Source organism: Grammomys surdaster, unplaced genomic scaffold (genome assembly GCF_004785775.1).
Source record: "Grammomys surdaster isolate TR1022 unplaced genomic scaffold, NIH_TR_1.0 338, whole genome shotgun sequence".
Lineage (NCBI taxonomy): Eukaryota > Metazoa > Chordata > Mammalia > Rodentia > Muridae > Grammomys > Grammomys surdaster.
This window is the reverse complement of record NW_021604757.1, coordinates 1191675-1216607: the sequence shown is the minus strand read 5'-3', so window position 1 is coordinate 1216607 and position 24933 is coordinate 1191675. Positions and strand designations below refer to the sequence as shown.

The following is a 24933-nucleotide window of genomic DNA, read 5'->3' as shown; positions in this document are numbered from 1 at the left end:
CATTCCAAGGAGAGTGAAAACTCCATGGAGGGGGCTGTTCTTGTCCAGTGTTATAACTCTAGGATGCAGAAAATACTGAAGGTATTCTGAAGGATACTGAGGGTGCTCAATAAATGTTTTCCAGTGGATAATCTAAGGTTAGCACCACTGAGACAGCCTTTGCTACAAGAGCTGTGACATATGGAAGCTGGCTGGGTTAAACCACTCACTGCAGTCCAGAACCCAAAGGTGGTGACATCATCCCACGGGCAGGGTTCTGGACTGAAGAAGGAGAAGCAAGCAGAGCACCAGCGTCCATCTCTCTCTGCCTCCTGACTGTGGAGGCCATGTGACCACCTGCCTCAGGCTCTTTCTCTGACCTGATGGATGACACCCTCAAACCATGAGACAAAATAAATCCTTTCTTACTGAAGTTGCTTTTGTCAGGTCTTTTTATCATGGCAATTAGAAAAGTAACAAATACAGCACTCATCTGTGCAACAGGACAGACAATGAGCTGTTCTCCAGCCTGAGAGACAGCTTCTAGTGGCCACTGAAACCATCAGCTGCCAACGTCCCCTCCTGCTGTCATCCAGGGTGAGATGGCTCTGCCCCAGACAGGAAGGTCCACTTGGAAACTTTACAATGTCTGGCCGGCTTGTCTTACTCTGGCTCAGTGCCAGACTAAGACACTGTCTTAGGGTTTCTATCACTGTGAAGAGACTCCATGACCACGGCAACACTTATAAAAGAAAACACTTAATTGGGGCTGGCTTACAGTTGCAGAGGGTTGGTTCATTATTGTGGTGGTGTGGAAACACGGCATGCAGGTAGACATGGAGAAGGAGCTGAGAATTCTATGTCTTGATGTGCAGGCAGCAGAAGGAGACAGCCACACTAGGGCTAGCTTAAGCACATGAAGCTCTAAGCCCACCTCCACAGTGACACACTTCCTCTGACAAGGCCACACCTCCTAACAGTGCCACTCCCTATGAGCCAAGCATTCAAACACATGAGTCTATGGGGATCATACCTATTCAAAATTACCAGATATATCCATAGATTCTAATATATTCTTTCTTTCTTTCTCTCTCTCTCTCTCTCTCCCTCTCTCTCTCTTTCTCCTTCTCTTCCTTTATACCTCCCTCCCTCCCTTCCTCTCTCCCTCCCTCCTCCCTTCTGTCTGTCTGTCTGCTTTCCTGTTTCTCAGAGTAAGGGGGCATTTGCAGGCTAAGTACACCACACTCATGCACACTTACAGCCACTCCACTCTTCGCGCGCCCTTATAGTTCAGCCACAAAGTTCTTGCTTCAGTGACGGACCAAGGGCACCGAGTCCATGATATCTGAAGTCCCACATTCAGGGCCAGGGTGAAAACACATGCATGATGGTGTTCACCTGACTGCCCTGAAAATCCTGAGAAGTTAACTTCCCTGGGCATGAGCTGTGTGTCCCTCTACCCTTAGGTCCCCAAACAAGCTCCTTGCTATAGGTTGAGGATCTGAGAGGACTTCAGGGTCCTTGATGCCCTGCATGTTCCTAATAGATAAGACATGAAGGAGGATGGCCGGGTGCCAGCCTCCAGAGCCCCTAGAACTTAATTAAGCACACATCACTGCTTTCCTCCTTCCCAGTGTGCCCCGCTGGCAGACTGCGAAAATAAAGACATTTCCTGCTGCTTCTGGGGATATTTTTCTTCTCATTCCCCGAATACCGTAATCCCTGGTATTCGGCATGCACTCCACCCCTGGATGGCTTCCAGACCAGCATCCTCAAGACTGATGCCTCCTCCAGAGCATGCTTCCCCCTACACCCCCACTCACCCCCCACCCCCCCTCCCCCACCCCCCCACCCCCACATGATAAAAGGACTCAAGGTCAGCCAGCCTTCTATGCATCATAGGCTGACCTCAAAGGTCTCAAGCTTCCTCAGGGTTTATCTTCCATGACTTCCTAAAAGAAAATCCTTACGGATCTGAGTTTGGACAGCACAGATCTAGAGCATTCTATTGTCACCGAAAGTTCCATGGGACAATATTCAATGAGAGCCTCAGAGATGACCTCGCTGATAATCACAGTGCCCTGAGAGCAAGCGTCCTAGGAAGAAAGGCTGTTGCCTGGGGCCCCTGCTCTCTGAAGTTTCAACCTGCCGAATGTTTACTGAACTCTGCCCTCTGAACTCTCATGTGACCAACCCTTGAAAGAAAGAAACAACACTTACCCAGCCAGCTCCTATTTCCAAGCTCGAAATTTGTGACCTTTCTGTCAAAAAATGGGGAGTTTGTGGCCCACTAAACCCAGTGTCATTCTCCCACAGACTCACAGTGAGTGACTGGCGGTGTGGCTCAGTGATAGAGGGCTTGTCTATCATGCTCAAAGACCTGACATTGAGCCCCAGCACTGATTAAACTGGACATGGCAACACACACCTGTCACCCCAGCACTGGGGAAGTAGAGGCAGGATGGGTCAGATGTTCAAGGTCATCTTCAGGTACATAGTGAGCTCAAAGCCAGTCTGAGCCACATAAGACCCTGCTCCAAACAAACAGGATGTTATATCTAGTCCTGCTAAATCCAGTCAATATCCCAATGTCTACATCATAAAAAGAAAGGGGGAAACCTCCAAACAAAGGGGATATTGTGAACGATAGAAGCCCACTGCGCCAAAGCTGCACGCGTTCTGTGGAAAGCTGAAAACACCCCCAGGGGTGCAATAGCTGAAAGACAAAGGGGGTGTTTGAAGAGAGAAGGATGGTGTTAGGGGGTGGGGGCATGCATAAATACATGAAAATTTGTCGTCAGAGTTAAAGTTCCCAAATTCAAGACTGCCATCTGAAAACTGCAACTATTTACAGGAGATTCAGCTGGATCTGCTGTTAACAAGCCAGTCCAGAGAGATTACAAAAGCAGTCAGAGGCCATCTACTTTGTAAGTGAACTCTGACTAGAGAAAGCAAGCTGTCACTTCTGAATTCCTGGCCTTGGGGCCCAGGAATGGCTGTGTGCATCTCTGGTTTACTCCACAAGTATCCTTTTATGGTTGTTAACAAAAGCCTCTGCAGACATGGAGTCTCTCAAACCCCATGTGACACCTGACTTCAGAGCCCGCCCTGTTCTGATTGAGCCCCAACACTTCGTCTTGTTACCCACGTTAGGGCGATTGAAATCACCACTGAGATTTTTAATGATACATTTTATTTATACAGTACCCCGCATTTTTATAGCATTCGCCGCCGGCACGATCGGTTAATAATTTAGAATAAGGGGTAGAATCAGCCTTCCATAGAAATTCTCAAAACTACATCTGCTGCCCACTCCCTAACCCTCCCTGAACTTGCTGTGAGACCCCTCCCCCCCCACACACTCCCTCAGCCTCAGTTTCCCAACAGGAAGAATATTCTCACTCCATACAGCTTTCAGATGGCTATGTGCTGGCATTGGATCTTCCTGAGATATCTGAGCCCTTTCTACGCTCTGGGCATAGCTCAGAGCTCTGAAACATAAGCAGAGAGCAAGACTACAGGACTGGCTACCTTGAGAGTCCACTGTCCAGGAAAAAAGCAGACGATGGACAAAGAATGTCACAATGGCACCTTCTTATGCTGAAATAAACATGAGGGGTGGGAGCTTGGATCCCTGATTCCCTGTGATGGTTAAACTTGTTATCTTGGCTGGCTCATCACTGGGTGTTTTTGTTAGGGCACCCAGGGATGTCTACCTGAAGAGGGAAGATGTGCCCTGAATTTGAGTAGCATCAACCCATAGGCTGGGGGGTCCCTGGACTGAATAAAAAGGAGAAAGTGAGGGGAGGACCAGCATGCATTTCTTCCTGCTTCCTGACTGTGGATGCAGTGTGACCAGTTGAATCAAACTCCTCCCTGATGGACTGCACCCTTGAACTGTGAGGGAAAGGTTTTCCTTTCCCTTCCTCAAGTTGTTTTTGATAGGTGTCTCATCACAGCAACAGTCTCTGGAGAGTTTACAATGACAAGAAGTCCAGCCCAGTTTGAGGGCACAGCTGGGAGCACTGGCTTTGTGAGAAGATAATGGTTTGACATGGCTACTGTAAAGATGTTAAATAAACAGCTGTTTGGTGATCAGCTGTTGCTTCAGTCTCTCCCCAGGCCTTGACAGTTAAAGTTGGGGTTGTCCCAGGAGGAGCCTTTGACAGTAGCATGATGGCCATTGTGCCCTGAACCCATCAGTACCCAGACCCTACTTTGCTATGAACCATTTATGTGTACCTGTATCAGATAATCTGCTTCTAAGACGTGCCTCAGCTTCTCTCAAGCCAATCACAGTGGCTGTGCCTCTCTCCTCTCATGTGCTCCTGGGATCCCTGGAGGCTTGCCTGATGAAAGCCTCGTGGGTGAGTCGAATAAGCTTCATGAACAGCCAGAGACAATGTGTTCCAGAGAACAGATTATGAAAGGTCAGCTCCCATGATGCTTTGGGGCCTGGGAAGCAGGACCCAAAATACTGGTGCAGATGCTCCAAAGGAGAGAGACAGAACCTATGGGCATGGCAAAGGTGCTGGGATCAATCCCAAGAGCTAGGGAGTTCCATGGGGCCATCCACGATAGGGGTTCTGCAGAGCTCTCTAGCATGTGCAGGGAGTAAAATCATAGGTGCACAGAGGACCGGACAAGGTTCCTATGTGAGTTAGCTCAGAAACAGTGCCGAGACTTCCAGACATACACGCTGTGGTTATTGGTTCCCTGTCTGTGGCTTTCCTGTTCATTTCCTTACACTGTGCAGAGGTTTTTCATTTTAATGAAGTCCAATTTATTGAATCCTCCTTTTATGGTTACTATTTTTAATGGCCCAAGAAATCTTTGCCTACTTACAAGGTCTTAAAGAGGGTTCCCTATATTTTCTGTGAGAAACTGAAGAATTCCCTTAACAATAAAACAACAACACAAATAAAAACGACACAGAAGACAAGCAGACAGATCATTTCAGGCAGGAAAATATTCAAATGACAGAAAGTTCGCAGCAAAAATGTTCATTATCACTAGCTCAACAGTGTCAGCCGAAGACAAGGGTGGTAAGGAGGGCTTCGTTCCAACGGTGCTTTCTGAGTGAGTACAGCCCACTTCAAAAGCTGTGGTAGCATGTGCTTTAATCCCAGCGCTGGGGAGGCAAAGGCAGGAAGATCTCTGGGCCTCTGGCCAGCTAGTCTATCCAGTCAGTGGGTTCTAGATTTAGGGAGAGACCCTGCCTCAAAAATATGGTGAAGAACAATAGAGAAAGCCACCCCAACCTTGATCTCTGGCTTCCACACATACCATACACACTTGTGCACATGTGAAAACACAAACACACACACACTCACACACACACACACACAGAGCAAGATATATATACATATACAAATAAAGGAGGGGGCATGGTGGCACAGACCTATAATCCTAGAACTCAGGAAGCTGAGGCAGGAAGAAAGATCCCAGCCTGGGCTACATAGCAAGACTCTGTCTACAAAGCAGCTAACAATATCAAGACACAGAGAGTTCCAACAGTGGAAGGCGTAGAAGGGAGAAAGTAGAAAGGCAAGCCTCAAAAGCGCCGAGCAGTGGAGGAACGAGCAGGCTTCAGAAACCACAGGTAGGAGCCTGGAATGCCATCTGCTCTTTAGAATACACCTCAGGGGTATCTCATAGTAACTTAAGCCTATGTTTGATCTTTGATACAATTATTATGACTCTAAGACATTTGCCAAGGGTGGGAGGGAGTCTGTCTCCAAGTGCAGACTTGGACTCAGTTTTCATTGAGGCTTAATTACATCATAGCCTCAAATGGAAACAATAGAAAGGTCATCAACGCTAGTGGTTAAGCAAGTTGTTACTGACACAGAGAGAAAAGCTCTACTCAGGACTAAGAAGTAATCAGCTACTGATGCTGGCAACAGCCAGGATGAGTCTTAAAACATTAAGCTCAGTCCTGGAAACTCAAGGTAGGAAACCCCTGCTGTAGGATTCCATGTTTAGGATGTTCTAGAACAGGTAAAGCTAGAGTGTAGAAATAGAAACGACTGTTGTCCCTGGGGAGGGGTCAACGAGAGATTAGAAAGGGATGGGAGAAAACGTCTTTATTTAAAAACCTTAAATGTACTTGTTTATGGGTATGCATAGGTGTAAGCTTGCACTCCCACCCATGCCGGGCACGCACGTGGAGGTCGTAGGGCAGCTAGCAGGAGTCTGTTTTCTCCTTCCACAATGTGGGTTCTGGGAACTGAAATCAGGTCACCAGACTTGGCAGCAAGTACCTTTACCCACTGAGTCATCTTGCCAGCTGGACAGGAGAGACTTCTGGGCTGGCGGAAACGCTGATATCGTGACAGGACTGTGCTGTACAAGGTCAAAGGGATTGAGCTGTCACTGGGTCATGGAGTCAGCAAGGCCTGCAGTTCTCTGGGGTGAGGGAACAAAACGTGGTGGGGAGGATGTGCGTGGGAGTTCTAGGTCAGTTTTAGAACCTGTAGAGCCCTGTATTGTTACAGAACATTGTAGATACATGATGCTTTGCTGGAAGGTTCCACCATCACCAACAAAGATTTGTTGACCTACTGTGTACTTTCACAACCCCCAGAACAGTATAGGTAGCACCACAGTGTCCATCATCCACCAAGAAAGCTTAGTGGACACCTACATGCTTGTGTGTACACAGAGGTATGTGCCAAAGCATCACAGAGATTAGATGTTTTAATATCCGATTAAAGGTGTTAAAATATTCTTTTAAAGCTACTCAGAGTTGTAGCTGTAGCTCAGCTGGTAGAGTGCTTGCAAAAAGTCCTGGGTTCCATCACCAGCATCGTAACACACATCTGTAACCTCAGCCTTAGGGCTAGGTAGAAAAAGCAGGAAAATTATGAGTTCAAGGTCATCTTCCACTACATAGTGAGGTCAAGGCCAGTTTGAGCTTTATGAGACAACTCCTCACCCCTTCTCTCAAAATTAAGAAAACCCACTCAGCCTTGTCTTTTCCTCCCCTAAGGCCTACTTCACCTAGACTTTCATGGGGGGAAAAAAGCCCTGCTTCTCCTTCCACCAAAGCAGTGAGGAGCCAGGGACTCTGCCTGGAACCTGAGTGACAGTGACTCAGCACACAGGTGACAGTGGCCTCCAGCAAGGTAGCAACCACAAGATGACTAGGCCACCCGGTATCCTGCACATACAAATGTATTCCAGGCTGTACGTCCACATACAGCAGATACTCCATAAGCAACAGCACATCAAGTCCCCACATCTACCCAGCTGTCCCCTCTGTGGCTCGCAGAAAGACTACAAGAAACTGCAAGAAAGAAAAGGGAAGGATGTGGGAGGCAGGAGCCAGCATGATCTATTAACAGTGGGAGAGAAGAGTGAATTCATTTCCTCCCTGTAATTTGCCTGTAAATATTCACAAACCATGCAGTTTCTCTCAGCCTTCCCATTAAAGATAAATGCATAAATAAAGAAGCCAACGTAGGTGCTCTGTACCCAGGCAGCGCTCCGCTCTTAAAACATGACAGTGACTGTGTTTGTGTGTTTGTTTTAAAGCAGTCTCCAGTATTCCACCCTGACTTTGAACTCACTTTATAGCCAAGGATGGCCTTGAATTCCTGATTCTCCAGCCTCTACCTCTCCAGAGCTGATGAACCAGGAGGGTGTGTTTTATCCCTTTAAACATACAACGACCCTGGTGCCCAGCACACTCACAGGGTCATCGTAGCATACAGGTTCAGAAACCACCTAGTATTCAGTGCTGGACGTGGAAGCCTGGGCTTTGAACATGCTAGGCAAGTGCTCTTAACAACTAAGCTACATCCCCAGAGTGACTAGCTGGTTTGATGCAATTACTCCCAGCCATAAATAGTCCTGGGACTAACTATCCCGGGGGACGGGTGACCAAGGCCATCAGGAGTAGGTATTGTTCCCCAGGGAGCGGAAGCAGACTGACTCACAGGACCCACGTGTGTTTGACCCAGAACCCCAAGAGACCACACCAAATGGGCTCACTCGGTTGAGTTTGTCTCGGAAGAATATCCTTCCCCTTCAATAGGGTCAGAGGTCATTCACAGATACACCTCTGCCTTCCTTAGGTCCTTGGATAAGGAGGAAGGGGGAGTCTGTTAAATGCTCCAAGTTTATGGTCCAAGGAGAAATGCATGGATCCTGGTTGGAGAGAGATCTTCTGGGCCCTGGGGCCTATCACGAGTTACGCACAGTCCCTTTTCAGAGAGACCATTCCTTGGAATCATGTGGGATTGGGGAGATCTGGCGGGAAGTTAGCTTAATGTCTCCCTCCCCTCCAGGCTGAGGGTGGAGAACCCAAGCCCAGTCCCATGGTATCTTCACCATGAGCCAAACTCATGGAAGCTTGGGGACTTGAACTTGCTTTACCAAGTCCTGAGGTGATGGTACCAAAGCCATGGTAGTACCTGGGAGTCAAGAGCCCTTCACTGAATCCCCACGGTGGCTGTGGGAGGCAGCTCAGGTCACACTGGAACCCAGAACTGTGATCACACAGGGAGAAGGGGACAGAATCCAAATTTAAACTGGCCATCCAAGCTGCAGGTTCTTTCCCCACCAGGACACAGAGAAGGAAGGAAGGAAGGAAGGAAGGAAGGAAGGAAGGAAGGAAGGAAGGAAGGAAGGAAGGAAGGCAAAAATGACAAGTGGGTGGACACGTAGAATCCCAGGACAGGTGTGCTCCTGACGGACCAGGGAGGATGTGCTTTATCCCGTTAAATATACAAAAACCCTGGTTCCCAGCACACTCACATCATTCTAGCATAGCAACCCTGTGCAAGGATGGGCCTGCCTCACAAAGGAGGAAACTGACGGTCAGGTGCTCGTGGTTCTCCCGGATTTAAGCATCAGGGCTTCTCTCAGTGCCAACACCATGGCCACTGTTGTTGGCTTTAGACTCAGCTCTTTCACCAGCCAGATGTGACCGATAAGTCAAACACCGGGTGGACCTGGCTTTCCGTATCCACGCTGTAGTCTGAAAAGCTTCCCTGAGCTTGTGGTGCAGGGTATGCAGGGAGACAGAGTGCAAGCACACAGGGTGCATCACTCGTGCCTGCAGGCTCCTCTAGTCAGGCCTGGGCCACTCCGTGAAGACTGACATTTCCCGTGGTGCTCCCACCACCCCAAAGGATCCTCCGCCAGCACAGAGATTCAATTACGGTCATTATGGTGCACTTAGGAAAACCAGGGAGCAAGGTAATACATTTTTCGAAAGACTGGCAACAACAGCAGTGGAATCAGAGCAAGTGTCCTACTTAATCCTCAGTTACACAGAAAATCCACTTAGCCACAAGGCAGCACCTTTTCTTCCCAAGCTTTTCCCTCTATGGTTTTGCTTTTTAGCAATCTGACACTTAGCTTAAATCTTTAACACCCAAAAGCTGTCAGAATTAAAATGAAATCACTGATAGAAGGAAGCTACCAACCTTTAGGAGAGCAGTGGTTCTCAACCTTCCCAATGCTGTGACCTTTTAATACAGTTCCTCAGGTTGTGGTGACATAGCTAGTCACTGAAGAGAAGGGAGCCTTAGTTGAGACAATATATCTATAGTATATTATAGTATAATATATCAAAGATCTGTACGGAAGCCTATAGTCCCATTGTGGGTGGGGCCACCTCTGACCTGGTGGTCCTGGGTTCTGTAAGAAGGCAGGCTGAGCAAGCCACGAGAAGCAAGCCAGTAAGCAGCACTCCTCCATGTAAAACTAGCCAGCACATCATACAAGGAAAGCCTACATTTCATCCCCACACTCTGTAAAAAGCCAGGCATGGCAGCACAATTGTCATCTCAGCGTTAGGGATGTGGAAGCTGGAAAAATCCCTGCTGAGCTCCAGGCCCTAGGTAGAGAGTCTGCCCCAAAAGCCAAACGGTATGGCCCTAAGGAGGAATAGCGCCTGAAGGTGTCCTCTGGCCTCCACAGACACATGCAGATGTGTGCACACATGCAGATGTGTGCACACATGCTTGAACATGCACATGATCACACATGTATAGATGTCTTCCGTCTGTATGTAATGGTGCATCTGTGAATTTGCTCATGAGATCTGGAAAGGCTCTCAAGAAGCAATCAGACAATGATGTCTGCTGGAAGTTGAGTGGTTCTCTGAGCCGCAGAGGCCACACACACTGTCCTGCCGTGAGAGACGGGAGTAAAGAAAAGCAGGAAGCTAACAGAGAGGCTTTTTTAGCCAGGATTCCATGGAAGCCACGTCTGGGCAGGCATGAACAAAGGCAGGAAAGGAAGGGGCCTCTCATCCTGAGAGGGGAGCACAGCTCCGCTGCATCTTCTAAGCTCCCGACTGCTGTTTTTCTGCCTGAACAATAACAGACACGCTCACGCAACCCTTGTTATCTTTGGAGAACATTCTGGTGGATTAACCTATAGCAAGCACTTTGAGGCCAGAGATTGGGGTTTGGAATGTCTACAGCAAGAGATGCTAGGAACGCCTGTGACAGGGAAGGAGAATGAGCAATAGAGACCACTTAGGCACAAATGCCAGGGCTGGCCAGTCCCATGTGCTAAGGACTTCCTAAAGGCCATAGGGACCTCTCTAAAGGAAGTGGCCAGTGCTGTTCTGGCTCTCCTCACTGCCTCCGGAGGCTTCAAGGTTGTGCATGGGATGGATGCTATTGGGACAGTAGAAAATCCAAATTCCAGTCTTTGGCCTGACCCCCAATCTGTGATGACAGATGTCCTCTGCCTTTCTCAATCATCATCCAGACTGACACTGTTAGGATGCAGAACAAGCCAGAGGACTTGGACAGTAAGACAGCAGACAGGCTCGGCACTTCATGCCCCAGCCTCAGGGTCTCCCACGGAACATGCTTGCCTTATGGCTCCACAGTTCCTAAGAAGCCTCCTCTTTGAAGTTGATCTGAGCTCCTTAGGGACCCTTCCTACAGAAAGGACTGTCTGGGGAGTCTTGGCAGAAGTACAAGACAAAAACCCCTGGATCTTTATCTCTTGGTGTTTATGCAATTTTTAATTAAAACATCTGCCTCCACACAGAGCTGTACTGAAAGGGAAAGGGGTGGAGAGAGAGGGAAAGGCCTGGACAAAGATAGGGGTATTACTGAGCTAAAAGCAAGTGGGACTGACTTCCCAGAGGCCACCAGAGTAAGGCGCCACTCTGAGGACCAAGCTTTGTGCTCAGTTCCTCAAACACCAGGCCAGACACAAAGATGGTACCAAAGACTCTGTCCATAGGAAGCAACATCTGAACAGGTACCAAGTTAGGGCTCATCTCCAGGACAGGCCACCCGAAGTTCCAGAGTCATATGGCAGGACTCCATCACAGGTCCCTTTCCTGTCCTCACCTAGTTCCATCCCATCCTTCTGCAAGGATCCCTGGGAGCCATTTCCACATTATTAGTGAGGGAACAGGGCAGTGGGCTATCCTTCCAGGGAACAAGTGACAGATGTAAGACTTGCACGTATGGACTTTTGAAACAAACCTCAAACCGGGGATAAAGAAATGGCTCAGCCATCAAGAACTGCTTACTAGTCTTGCAGAGGATCTAGGTTCAGTTCGCAGCACTTACATGGTACCTCAAAGCTGTCAGTAACCTCAGCTCCAAGGGGCCCCAATGCCTCCTCTGACCTCCACAGGCCACTGCACACACATAATGCACATATACACACAGACACAGACAGACAGACAGACAGACAGACAGACACAAACGCACGCACGCACGCACGCACATTGAAGTAAAACCAAAACCAAACCTGAAACCAACTAAGAGCAAACAGTTCTGAGCAGGGTCAGAAATGAAACACTGCCTTGAGAATGACCTTGTGGAAAGTTAGGGTCTGAGCGATTGCTGCAGTCTCACAGGATCTGAGTGACCACTGCAATCTCATAGGGTTTGAGAAAATGCTGCAATCTCTAGCAGGTTTTAGTAATATGGTGGACACTTTCAAAGAATATGTCTGTATAGCCTGTCTGCCTGCCTTTCTTCATTCTTTCTTTCCTTGAAGGTCTCATGGGCCAGTGAGATGGCTCAGCTTATAAAAGGCTTACAACTCAAGCCGGATAACTTGAGTTCAATCCTGGGCACCCAGAGTAGAATTTGAGACTCAGTTCTAGAAAGTTGCCTTCTGACCCCTTCCCTGCAAGCCCTGGCACACTCATGTACACATGCTTCGTGTATTCATTACGCATATGTGCACATACATAATCATGTATGTAGCAGGGCATGATATTACATACTTTTGGAGGCAGAGGCAGGTAGATCCCTGAGTTCAAAGCCAGCCTGGTCTACAGAGAGCATTCCATGACAGCCAGAACTACATAGAGAAAGCTTGTATTGAGAAAACAAAACAAAAGATGTATGTATGTATGTATGTATGTATGCATGTATGTATGTATGTATGTATGTATACATGGACAGTAAATAAAAAATATATAAAATAAGGTAGCACAGGCTAAACTAGAGCTTGCTTTGTCCGCCTGCCTGCCGTAGCCTCCCAGGGGCTGAGACTACAGGTGTGTTCTACCCCTGCCTGGCTCTTTAGCCTCTGAAGAGCATGGTGCTGTGTGGGTGACTGGGTAGAGTACAGCCATAATTCAGAGAGAGCGAACAGCTGTGGATTCAGAGTCGTGTGTTCCTTTCCAGAGCAAGTAGCCACAGTCGTCAGAGCTCCCCACGGTGCTGGCTACCCTGCTGTTAGACTACAGTTTTCAAATAAACAGTAGCACAGTGGCAGTGGGGACGAGGACACGCACACTAGGTTGCTGTCAACACTACTGTCTCATCTGCACTAGTCACTGAACCTTGTGGGTGTCACTCCCAGGGATTTCTTCAAGTACATTTTTCTCTGTGTGAAAACGTAAGTGTAAATGAAAAAGTGTTAACACAGGAACCGGAGAGATGGCTTAGTGGGTGTGAGCACTGTCTGTTCTTTCAGAGGACCTGGGTTCAGTTCTTAGCACCCACATGACAGGTCACAACATATGTAGCTCCAGGTCCCAGAGGATGTTACGCCCTCTTCTGGCATCTATGGGTATTGCATGCCTATGGTGCATTACATGCAGGCAAAGGATCCATGTATATAAAAATGTTAAAATAAAATGCAAGTAAAAATAAAAATTTTAAAGTATTAATTGAACAAGACATGGTAGTACATGCCTACAAATTCATTTCTTAGGAGGCCGAGGCAGTAAGGTTGTGAGTTCGAGACCAGACTGGGCTACATAAGGAGGCCCTGACTCGCAAAACAAAACAGTATCAATTCACTGGTTTTTGTGGCTTTGTCCTTTCCCTTTTAAAAAAAATCACATTTATTTCTTTCATTTTGATTGTGTGTGTGCACACATAGAACCATGCACAACACAACACACACGTGGAGGTCAAAGGACTACTTGAGAACAATTTCTTTCCTTCCACCATGAGGGTCCCAGGAATCAGACTTAGACCATCAAGCTTGGTGGTAAGTGCCTCTTCTCGCTGGCCCTCATCTTCCGTGTGTGTGTGTGTGTGTGTGCGTGTGTGTGTGTGTGTGTGTGTGCGTGATGAGGAATGACAGCATACTTGGACCCTTCCTAAGCAGCAGGATTAAGCCTCTTACTAACAAGGCTTCCAGCAGCACCAGCTCTTGCCTCTCCACCTCCACCACATGAGGACACAGTATTTCCTCATGGAGACAGGATCCTCACTAAACAGTTTAACCTCAATCTGAAACCTCAGTCTTGGGCTCCCCAGCCTCTACTCAGGAGGGGGCAAGGAGCTGTTCTTTTTAAACTGTACAGCCTTGAGTATCTTGTCGTAGCACAAAACGGACTAAGACTCTAAGTGAGAAAACTGCACAACTTCATGACCTGGGACACTGGCTGTCCTTCCTTCCTCTCCTGCTCTCAGACTCACGTCATTGGTTTTGCTGGTTCTCCAACTTTCCAAGTGCTGGCCTCGGTTCTCTTCAGCCTTCATCTTTGAAGAAGACCATTTCTTTTTTTTTCTTTCTTTTTTTTTTTTTGGTTTTTCAAGACAGGGTTTCTCTGTGTAGCCCTGGCTGTCCTGGAACTCACTCTGTAGACCAGGCTGGCCTCGAACTCAGAAATCCGCCTGCCTCTGCCTCCCAAGTGCTGGGATTAAAGGCGTGCGCCACCACCGCCCGGCAAGAAGCCCATTTCTTATAACATACAGACACACAGACACACACACACAGACACAGACACACACACACACACTGTTGATTCTTATTCCTATTCTTGTGGGAAACCCTGCCTAACACACCTAGATATAGTTCTACTGAACCAACTGCCTTCTCACATATCAATAAGCATATGACATTTGATATTAAAAAACAGAGCTGGAGAGACGGCTCAGCAGTTGAGGGAGCACACTGCTTCTGTGGAAGATCTGAGTTTGTTCCCAGCACCCATGTGGGACAGCTCAAAACTGCCTCTCACTCTGCCTCCAGAAGACCCAGTGCCTCTGGCCTCCATGGGCACTCTCACTGGTGTGCACAGAACTAGACACATTCATATACTTAAAAATAAAGAAAGTTTTTAAAGAGCAGACAACCATTCCTACTAAGACCCAAACAAAAGGAAGACATTAGGTTTGTACAAGACCAATTGGGAAAAACACAAAACTCGGATGAAAAGAATCAAAGGAAAGCCAAGGCAAAGGATAGTCCCTGTTCATGGGTGGGAGGGCTCACTACCGCCCACACATCAGGGATTCCCAACTGGAGCTCCAGATTCAGCCGAATCTGCTCAAAATCTTTCAAGACATCTGTGGATAATAACAAACTGATTCTAAGGTTTACATAGATGGGCAAAACCAAAACCCAATTAATGAGGACAACCAATCCAGTGTGAAAGAACAGAGATTGTGAGGCAGGAGCTACTGAGGTGAAGACATTCTGCACTGCTAGAGTAATCGTGACCAAGAGGAACTGGCAAACTTGTTAATGGAACAGACTTGGGCGCAGATACAGACCTCATAAAGTTGATCTGTGACAGAGAAGCAAAAGTGACATGATAAAGAAGAGTCTATCCAACAAGCGGTGCTGGGGAAACTAGACACTACACATAAGTCATCACCACCATTGTTACCATGACTACCACCACCATCACCATCATCATCACTATCACCACCATCCCAGCCATCACCACCACCATCATAACCATCACCACTATCATCATCATCCACACAAAGGTTTGCCATCATTTACAAAAATCATGGAACACAGGCCTAAATGTAAAATGTGAAATTTGTTAAGGAAAACAAAACCAAAAACAAAACAAAAAACCCTAGATAACTTTTCCCAACACTGTGATCACACCTATACCTCCAGTGATTAGGAAGCCAAGGCAGGGGAACTGCAAGGTGGAAGCCAGCCAAAGCTACATGGTGAGTGAGACTTTGTTTTAGAAAGGAAGGGAATGAGGGAGGGAGAAAGTGAGGGGAAGAGGTGAGCCCTCTAGTCATGAGAAGATGCAGACTGAATGGCAGGCTTGGGACTCAAGTGGTCTAACGAGTCATGAGAGGCCCTGGAAAAGGCAGCTCTGTGGAGACACAAAAACATATGTGGGTGCTGGGACTAGGGAGAGGGAAGAATGACCAGGTGGCGCTTAGACACCTCTGGGAAAGTGAAATTATCTTGTGGACACTTTGATAGGAGACACATGACATGTTTGTTCTCATTTATCAGGACACACGGAGCAGACATGAATGCTCCCCTACATAGGCTTCTGACTGGCAGTGACATGCCAGTGTGTGTTCACTGACTATGTGGCACAGCCTCAGTGAGGTATGTTCTCTGTGGGCGGCTGTGTCTGTGGTGATGGGGGGAGGGCGTATCAGAATGCTCCCCGACATCCCTCAACTGCTATGAACATGAAAATTCTGCAACGTAATATCTGTTTAGAAAACAAATGAAAGAAAGAAAGCTTCAGATTCCAGAGTCTCCTTACTTAATCCCAGTCTCCTTCCTTCACAACACGGGGCGGGTCACTCCCTTGCCCTGTAGTCAGCAGCTCTTGGGGCAGGGCACAAATAATAAAGATAATAGCTTACATCATTGCATTGGAGGGCCAGGCTTCTTTTGTTTGCAGGATGTTCAAGATGATATTCTATTTTATCTTTTCACCAAGAAAAGTGGCAGCTGGGTACAGAGCTGGTCAGAAAACATAGTGAGGTCCAGTTCTACTACTGCTTGCTGTGTGATCTTAGGCCTGTCACTACCCTTCTCTGATGCTGACAGAGCCCTTGATGATGCAGTCGTCATCTGACTCAGTCTGCAGCTGAAGTCCTTCTCCAGCTGTGAGTCACAGCTTGGATTTGCATCATTATTAAGCAGTGACAGCTTCTGGGGCAGTGTGGGCTCATCACTGCTGTGTGACACAGGGAATCAATTTACTCGCCGGGGGAAATGAAGACATTATCATATCTCCAAAATGTCCTAGAATGGAGACCCCAGTGAGCAAGCAGATCTGTCTGCCTGGCTCCATGACAACCATGCCAGGGATCTGCAGGCTCCCAGAAGAAGGTCCACTGGCCTTGCCTCCTGTAAGGACCACAAGTGTGTGCTCCTCCCCCACCCCCACCAGTGAACCCTTTCTGTGTAGACTTAAAACTAAATTTGAGGGGCTGGAGAGATAGCCCAGTAGTTAAGAACACCTCTTAGTTTTACAGAGGATGAGGGCTTAGTTTCTAACACTCACTTGGTGGCTATAAGCCACCTGAAGCCCTCTATAGGCACCAGGCACACATGTGATGCATACATGCAAGCAAAAAACACTAATACACTCAAAGTAAAATAAATGTAAAAATACATAAAGCAAAACAGGAACCCTGAGCTTGTAAAGGGAAGAAGACACAGATGTGGCTGGAAGCTTTCAAAAGGGGCGGAAATGATGGGGCTGTTGTGAGTTACAGGTACACACAGGACCAGCCTGAAGCTAGAAAGATCTGAAAGATACTGACTGAGATGAGTGAGGAAGAGGCCCCTCAGTACGAGTATCTCAGGCACAAAGTCAGGAGAAATCTATAGAAGGCATGAGCAGGACGATGGCTCATGGAGTTATGTTCTGGCTGGAGGCCTCGGGTCAGGCTGTGTGGGATGGGCAGAAGACATTGATGTCATCTTTGGGGGGACACTGGTTCTCTCTCATCATGGTCATTGCCCTGAAAGTAGAGATGCTCACGGACATCTTCATGGGCTAGAGAGTGGGCTGAGGACATCGCCCAGGCTGATAGGAAGCGAGGAGAGGGGCTGAAGTTCTCTCCATCACATGGTGCCCTCACGCCCAGGGATGAACCACTGGCAAACGTGTCCGCCACCACAACAGATTCCTTTTGCTCCTTGAAAATACATAGAGCAGAAGTTGGAATCCCAGAAGGATATGAGAATCACTGTATCTCAATATCACACACAGCATTGAGGACAGACAGCTGGCTTCTTTTCCTGGCTGGGGTCAGAACCTAGCTAGAGTCAGGCTCGGCTCTGGGGCTGAGAAGGGACTTGATGCAGGCTGAGTCTGCTCAGAGGAGGGTGGAAGTCAAGGCAGCACTACCTTTGCTGCCAGGGGAGGCCAAGGTGGCTGAGGACCCTTAGCCAGTATATGAGCAGGGTCGGGTGAGTGTGAGAAGAAAAGTAGCCACACTCATCTCTGCAGCCCCAGGGAGCATATTCGAGGCAGGCAGACAGGGCATACAGGGTTTTGCTCAGCCCAAGGAGACGTTCTTATCTGTTAGAGCCAGTTCTCAGCGGTGGGAGTATAAATTCCTGAGGGTGAAGAACCCCAAGACAGAGATTCAATCTGTTCAGTCACTTTTCAGCTACTCCAACTCTTTGTATCCTGACCCACTGGCGCCCTCCCAACCCTATGTGTGAGAAGGAATGACATACACACACATACACACACACACACACGTATATACACACATGTATATACACACACGTATATACACACACACGTATACACACATATGTTTATATGTATGTATAATCTCCACATACAATATCTCACTGTGTCATCATCTGGCCTCTCTTGATCTTGCCTCAGTCTCTCCAAGTGTTGGGATTACAGATGCCTGACCAGGAACACCCTTTGTCATGTCCTGTGCACACTGTACAAAGCTGAGTAGAGAATTAGAGAAGGGTGTCGCCATGTATGGAAGATGTGGCCTTTGCTTGTTCAGCAGACAGTTCCAGGGTCAGGAGGCCTGTCCTGATTTCTCCCCTAAGCTCCTGGTAGACACGCACCCTGGAGCATCAGTTCTCTGAAGCTCAAATGACCCCACCCATAGGAAACTCACAAAGTTGGCTTTTGGCTGTTGTTACAACCAACAGTAGTTACCTGCTGACAGAGCCCAGGAAGGGTGACTGGGAGAACTATGTCAGCTTGGAGTAGAAGCTGGGAAAGGCAGCTCACACCCTGATGGCCTTGAGCACCAGAACTTGAGAACTGAGCGCTCACTGACACAAGCCAGACCCCTTTCCCAGCCATTTTTAGACCAGGCACAGGAAAAGGTATGCGTCTCCTGGGTAGCATCACTATTCGGTGATAAACACCCACGCTCACGCCCGGAAGCCTGGGTATTTTTAGGAAGGTCCTCTGAGAGGCCATAGGACCCCAAGAGACCTGTCATTGTTCTAAGCAAGTAGAGCAAGTGACTCCCTCTGGCCATCACCTTCCCTCAGGACACAGGATAAGACTGCTGTGATTACAGAGTGGTTAGAGGCTGAGAGGGCAGAACAGATGACCTGGGAAGTGTGTATCACCCGGGCCCCGAAGAGGTACATGCTATTGGTCTTCTTCACAGGTGAGCTGCTGTCCTTCACTTGCTGGATACAGCTAGACCCCAGCACAAGGTAGGGCCATGCAGCCCTGGCCTCCGCCTGTTAATTTGAGGCCATTTTATGTTGCTTCCTGTGACTAGCATTTGTCTGTTTACAGGAGGGCCCAGGCTCAACTGTCAGGCTTTCTGACTCCCTCCAGAAGGCCATCCAGTGATGACTCCTGACGCTTGTGGTGTTCGAAGACATGTCTGGGAGAAAGACTGTCCTGGGGAGGCAAGCTCACTCCCAGTAGTGTGAGGCCTCTGACAAAGGAAGCTGGGCAGATCCAGGCTCTGTGTATATACATGCCTCCTGTGGAGATCAAGGCTGAAGCTACTGCTGGAGGTTGCAAAGCTAGAAAACTTCGGGCTACAGATGCCCAAAAGACCAACATTCACTTGAACTTCAGCCATTCCCAACATTTGCTAGCCCCTCAGTCTTAGATCACAGCCAGAATAACCCACAGGCAGCCTGCTGCACAGCGCAAAAAGACAGCTGAGGAACTGAATCGGGAATGAGGAAGGCGGCCGAATGCAGGCCAGCCACAGACAGCAGGACAGCTAGATAGAAAATACCACCAGCCCACTGTTAAAGCAAATCTGTGCGCCTGCACCATGTCCTGCTGACAACAACCTCTGGCATGGGGAAAGCATCAGAGGGGCTCACAAAAGGAACTGTGTAGGATACTTCTAGAATCTTCCTCATCTCAGGTCTCCCTAGATAATGTAAGAAGATGTTGCTTACTCTCCTTCTAGTTTTAGGAACAGAAAAAAAAAAGGAAAAAAAAAGACCAGGAAAAACAAGACCCATGGATATTTTATAAAAAAAGTCCAGTGTTAAAGAAAAAACTCAAGACAAAAGAACAAACTGCTTTCATGCTTTTTCAAGAACCAGAATTTCACACAGGCAACTTAGTTCATAGGTTTAGTTTAATCTTGACCATCAAATCATGGGATGAATAAAGGACCCAGAACTCTGGTGCTGTTCAGTCAGGGATTCAAACCCCGCCCTACCACTCAGTGCTTCGTGACCCCCGAGAAAGTCTCTTCACCTCTGAGACCAGGTTTCTCTTCTCTTTTAAAATGGAGGTAGGTATAATGCCAAGATCACACCTTGAAGCGGCTGCAGCTGTCCAGGAGACAGTAGGCCTGAGCTCCTCAATCAGGAATCTTCCACAAGGCCACCCAGCGTTTCTGGGGTTCCAGAGCCCCAGAGGTAGAAATCAGTCTTGTCATGCCCAGTATTATCACGGACAAGGGGACAGGTGCTAGTCCTGTGATGTTACATGTCACCCTCGGGGTGGTGAGTACCCAAGGGATCTGCTTCGTCTTCACAGTCCATGACTGAGGTGGAGGCTAAGGACAACCAGAAAGGGCTCCTGGGAGCTGTGCCCTCCTCCTAGAGCTAGTTTTCCCTTCTGGAGGGTCCCCCAGCTGCTTCTGCCATCCCTGAATTAACATCAGGAGACGCAGACAGACGTAAAGTTGCCCTCCCCGGCCCTCTACCCCTAGGGCAGGAGCCCAAAAACTCTCCCTCCCTCAGAAGGCTGGTCCTGGAGGGCAGGAGATGGATGAGAAGTTTAGTTATCTGATTGAACAAGCCAGGCCACTGCCACCATGTCAGGAAACCTTACCTCTTCCAGCTGTCCTTTTCCTTTTTGAGAAGGAACTGAGAGGTCCTTTTGAAGACTCCTGATGACAGCGTCAGGGCAACTCTAGATGGGGAAGAGGGAAAGCGTGGGTTAGTGGGGCATGACATGTGGCTTCCAGAGCACTTCTGCCCACACATGGCACACACTCTCACTCCAGGCTCCCCTTCCCCTGGAATCTGAACCAGACCAGGGCTCCCAGAGCAGGGCAGAGAGCCCAAGACCCCCAGAAACGCATCTTCCATCTTGTTAGTCTTCCCATGCCAGCCCCAGACCATCAGGACTCATGTGCCCAAGACAGTGAGCTGTGGAGCCCAAAACCAGCCTGTACATCTTTGCTCTGAGCCGCAAAGGCCTTTCTGATAACTAAAGAACGGAAGTCCAGCATCACCTCATGAATGTTGGCTCTCTGGGCAGACCTATAATTTCAAGTACTGTGCACAAGGAGATCAGCAACCAGATGAGAGGCTTTGGAGGTGACATCTCAGCTCCACAGTGTGGCCAGAAGCCCAGCCGCTCCTGTCACTTTGAAGAGGAGGAGGAAGAAGAGGAGAAGGAAGAAGAGGAGGAAGAAGAGGAAGAGGAGGAGAAGGAGGAGGAGGAGGAGGAGGAGGAGGAGGAGGAGGAGGAGGAGGAGAAGGAGTTTCAGAGAAGGGTAAAATTCACCACATCCTAGTGACATATTTGCTAGCCAAGGCTTAGGCTAGTCCTAGGAACTGGCTTGTCACAGTACAGAGGAATAGTGTAAGCAAGGCTTACAGCCACCACGGCAAATAGGCGGGAACAAGGTTGCAGTTGTAACCCTGGGACCGCAAAACTTGAGCCAAACTGATCAGTGGAGACCATGTCATTTCATGCTGCTTCAGACAGGAACCAGGACACCACCACAAGAAAGCCTGCCTACTTCAGGTCTGAAGACCCTGAGCACAAAGGAGGTAAGCAAACTTCTCAAAGTCTAAAAAGAAAGTTTTGGCAAGGTGAAGATTAGAACTTAGACCTGGGAAACCCAGACTGACATGCGTACGGCTTCCACATGAGGGAGTTCCTAGTAGGGCCTGGGTGAGTCTAAGGTCCCCTAATGAGTCAGATTCTCAGTACATTAACCAATGGAGAGTGGTACAGCTGGGGCAAGGCTTGGCCTTACCTCACTGTCTCTGCAGTGCCATCAGGCAGTGTGAGCCCTGGGAACCTCATGCATCATGGGCCAGAAGACAGCTTCAGCTGAAATCCAAGTAAACACACATGTGCACATGTGATACGCATGCACGCACAGAAAAGTATGTTCTCTATCTCACACACATGTGCATACATATGAACATACAGAATTTTCATTTTGGAAGGTTATGTTGTTATTATTTGTTTTTTGTTGTTGTTGTTATTTTTATATTTTAGAGAGAGGATCTCACCTAGCTTACTGAAGACCCTCAACTCACTCTGTAGGAAAAGCTAACCTTGAACCTTCTGCCTCCAATTCCCTAATGCTGTGAGCCACTGTTCCTGGTTATATTTTTCATTTTAGACACAGAAGTGACCATTCTTATCAACCCAAAATACTCGATAGAACTTTGGTACAGCTATAGACTGTGACCCACATCTATAACTATCTGACTGTGTGGCACGTGCATTCATGATACACAGACAACAAACAGAGTCTTGACACAGAGAATGGACACCTCAGGAGTCTGAGGCACTGTACCCCTTTGAATGTAAGAATGGCTATACTCCTGGCCTTTAACATATCCCATAGTGCTGGTGGGGCAAACTTCTTTACCATCTGCCTATCAGATACTATGGCCATATCTATTTCAGGACACAAGAACCTTTCTACCACCATGCCTTGGTGTCCACGTCAGCATGTCTTCATCAGATAGATACACAGCAAGTACAATCAGAAGGTGTCTCCTGTCTTGGCTGTAAACCTGAAGCAAGGTTTCTGCTTTAGGGATGTCTGTCTTGCCCCCTCCCTCCAGGAGCTGAGACACTGAGTCCCAGGACAAAGGGAGGAGTCTGACGGCTGGTGAAGACAGATGTCCAGGGTTCTACTGCCCGGGGCACCTCTGAGGATCGGGAACTGCATTTACTGGCTCAGAACTGATAATGAGGTTTTATGAGCTCAAGGGAACACTCAGAACACGTATTAATGTCAAGCATGCCCGTCAGCTACGCAGCTTGGGTGAATGTCACACATTAACGAAATTAAAGGCCCCAGCCAGAAGCAGCTGCAGGCTTCGTGTCAGGAGGTTGAACAGGGCCCAGCTCTGACAAAATCACTTTCCATGTCGGCTGCTCCCGCTGGAGCATCTGTAGGGCAGGCAGGTCTCTCCAGCCTGCAGCCTAAAGGAGATGAGCTGTGACCACATAGCCAGGACAGACAAACCTCCTGCCAGGCCTTTTCCCAGAGAGGCCACTCTGCTGGGATCTTCAGCCTCTGGGGAGGGGGGGGGGTCCCCCATGTTCCAGCCAGAGCACCCCTGGGAGACAAGGAAAGGATCCGAGGAAGCAAGTGTGGAAAGACAGTAGCCAGATGAAGTGGGCAGTGACCCTTGACCTAATGAAAGGAAAGGCCAGGGTGGAGCAGAAGGTACTCAACTCCTACCCGACCGCCACTCCTGAAGACCGGTTTTATCTTGGATAAAGCTCTCCCTGATGTCTGAGGTAGCCTTGAATGAAACCAAAAATCTAGCTCAGAAAGTGGCCTTGAGTACAAGAGATCTACCTACACAGAGCCCAAAACCACATCTGGGAGACAGCCAAGTTCAGTAATTAGGGGGCTGATGGGTGACTCCCCAAGAAAGGCAAAGATGGAAGCAGCAGAGAGCCTGACACCAAATTCCAAGATCATAATCACTGTAGTTTTAATTACACCTAATAGCACCAGTTAATTTAATTAATTATGACCTCACTTTTTATGTGATTCAGCCTGGCTTCTGAGATACTAAAAATTAACTTTGAAAAAAGTGACATCTTAAAATCTCTTACAGTGAAAGCCCGAGTTGGAGGGACTCATGGGCATCTCTCTTTCCATCTCCCTACCTTTTGATTTAAATACAGCAGGTTGGGGGTGGCAATATGGCCCAGCAGTTAGGAGCATTGGCTGCTTTTATACCCACTGACAGCTCATAAGCATCTATAACACTGATTCAGAGGATCCGATGGCCTCTTCTGAACTCCTTGGGTACCAGGTGTGCATGTGAATCGTATCCATCCATGCAGATAAAACATCTATATGTATATGTGTATGTATATACACATACACATATATCTGTATATATGTGTATGTGTATATATGTATATGTGTGTATATATATATATTAACATAAGTCAATAAACACAGCAAGCTAACACAGCATGGGGTACCACATTGATAATGCCCTCTGCCTTTACAGCGGTGCCTGCTGAGTCCTATAGCCCTGGTAAAACCAGCATGGCATACACTGCCGTGTGGTTCTCCAGGTAGCCTTCCTCTTCCAGCTCCTTCTTCTAAATCCTCCATCATCATGGCTTCTATCCATGTCCACCAAGGCTCAAGTTCATGATTGTCTGTCCACTGGCTTCAGAGGAGATTGACGCTTGGCTGCCAGTTTCCTGCCTCTGTTCTCACCAGCCTGCCATCTCCGATGTCACAGTGAGCCCCTAAGCGTACAGCAAGTACCATCTCTGTCTTGCTGCAGAGGGTTTCACAGCCTCCTGCTGCTGGTACACAGATCTTTTATCATCTGATCCTCCACTGGCCCCCAGGCCCACTCTCAGGCCCTCATGGTAGGAACACAGGCCTGTCAGACTGAACTCACCTGAGCGACTCTGCCAGCATGCTTGGCTCTACCTAACTAATATTCCCTCCTCCTGGAATTCCCCCTTTCCTTTCCCAGCTCTGAGCTTTACTCTTCCCAACACTTACCAAACTCCTAATCACCTTCAAAACCTTCCTTCAATGACCTTTTCTGAGGAGTGTTCCCAGTATCATGGCAGACATGATAACACACGGTTCTCTTATGTGACCCTAATAATGTGTGTCTGGGTGTGGGGATAACAGAATATATACTGTTTGGATTTTGTGATTTCTTTCCCACCTACTTGACTATAGCCTCTGCCAAAATAGGGACAGAATCTTACCCCATCTTTGTCCTTTTGTGAACCTCAGGCCCCGGCTTAGTAGAAGCTAACTGCTGAATGGATGGATGGCCGGCCGTTAGGGGAGGTGGACGGTGGGCAGGTGGAGAATGACTTGTGAAAACTTCTATGGTTGAAAGGAGTAGAGTTCGAGTTGACTGCAGGAATGGAGAGACAGAGGGTGGGCGGATGTGTGGGTGTGTGCATAGGTAAATGGTTGCAGGGTGTAAATGAACGACTGATAGGTGGATATATACATGGATACATGGATGGTGGCTGGAAGTGTGGATGGGTAGGTATGGAGGCTTTAGGTATGGGGTATAGGGAGGCACAAAGACAGTTGGACGATGTATGGGTGGGAGCGTGGGTGAATTACTGGATGGATGGATGGATGG

General features: G+C 48.2%; 1 protein-coding gene across 1 annotated transcript in view; it reads right to left on the bottom strand.

Moving 5' to 3' along the window:
* Positions 1-24933, bottom strand: part of Tspan18 (tetraspanin 18) — a 128418-nt gene that overhangs the window by 82781 nt on the left and 20704 nt on the right. Inside the window, exon 2 of the mRNA XM_028778482.1 lies at positions 20414-20494. The gene's annotated coding sequence lies outside the window, so the exon portion shown is untranslated. The remainder of the gene's footprint in view (positions 1-20413; positions 20495-24933) is intronic.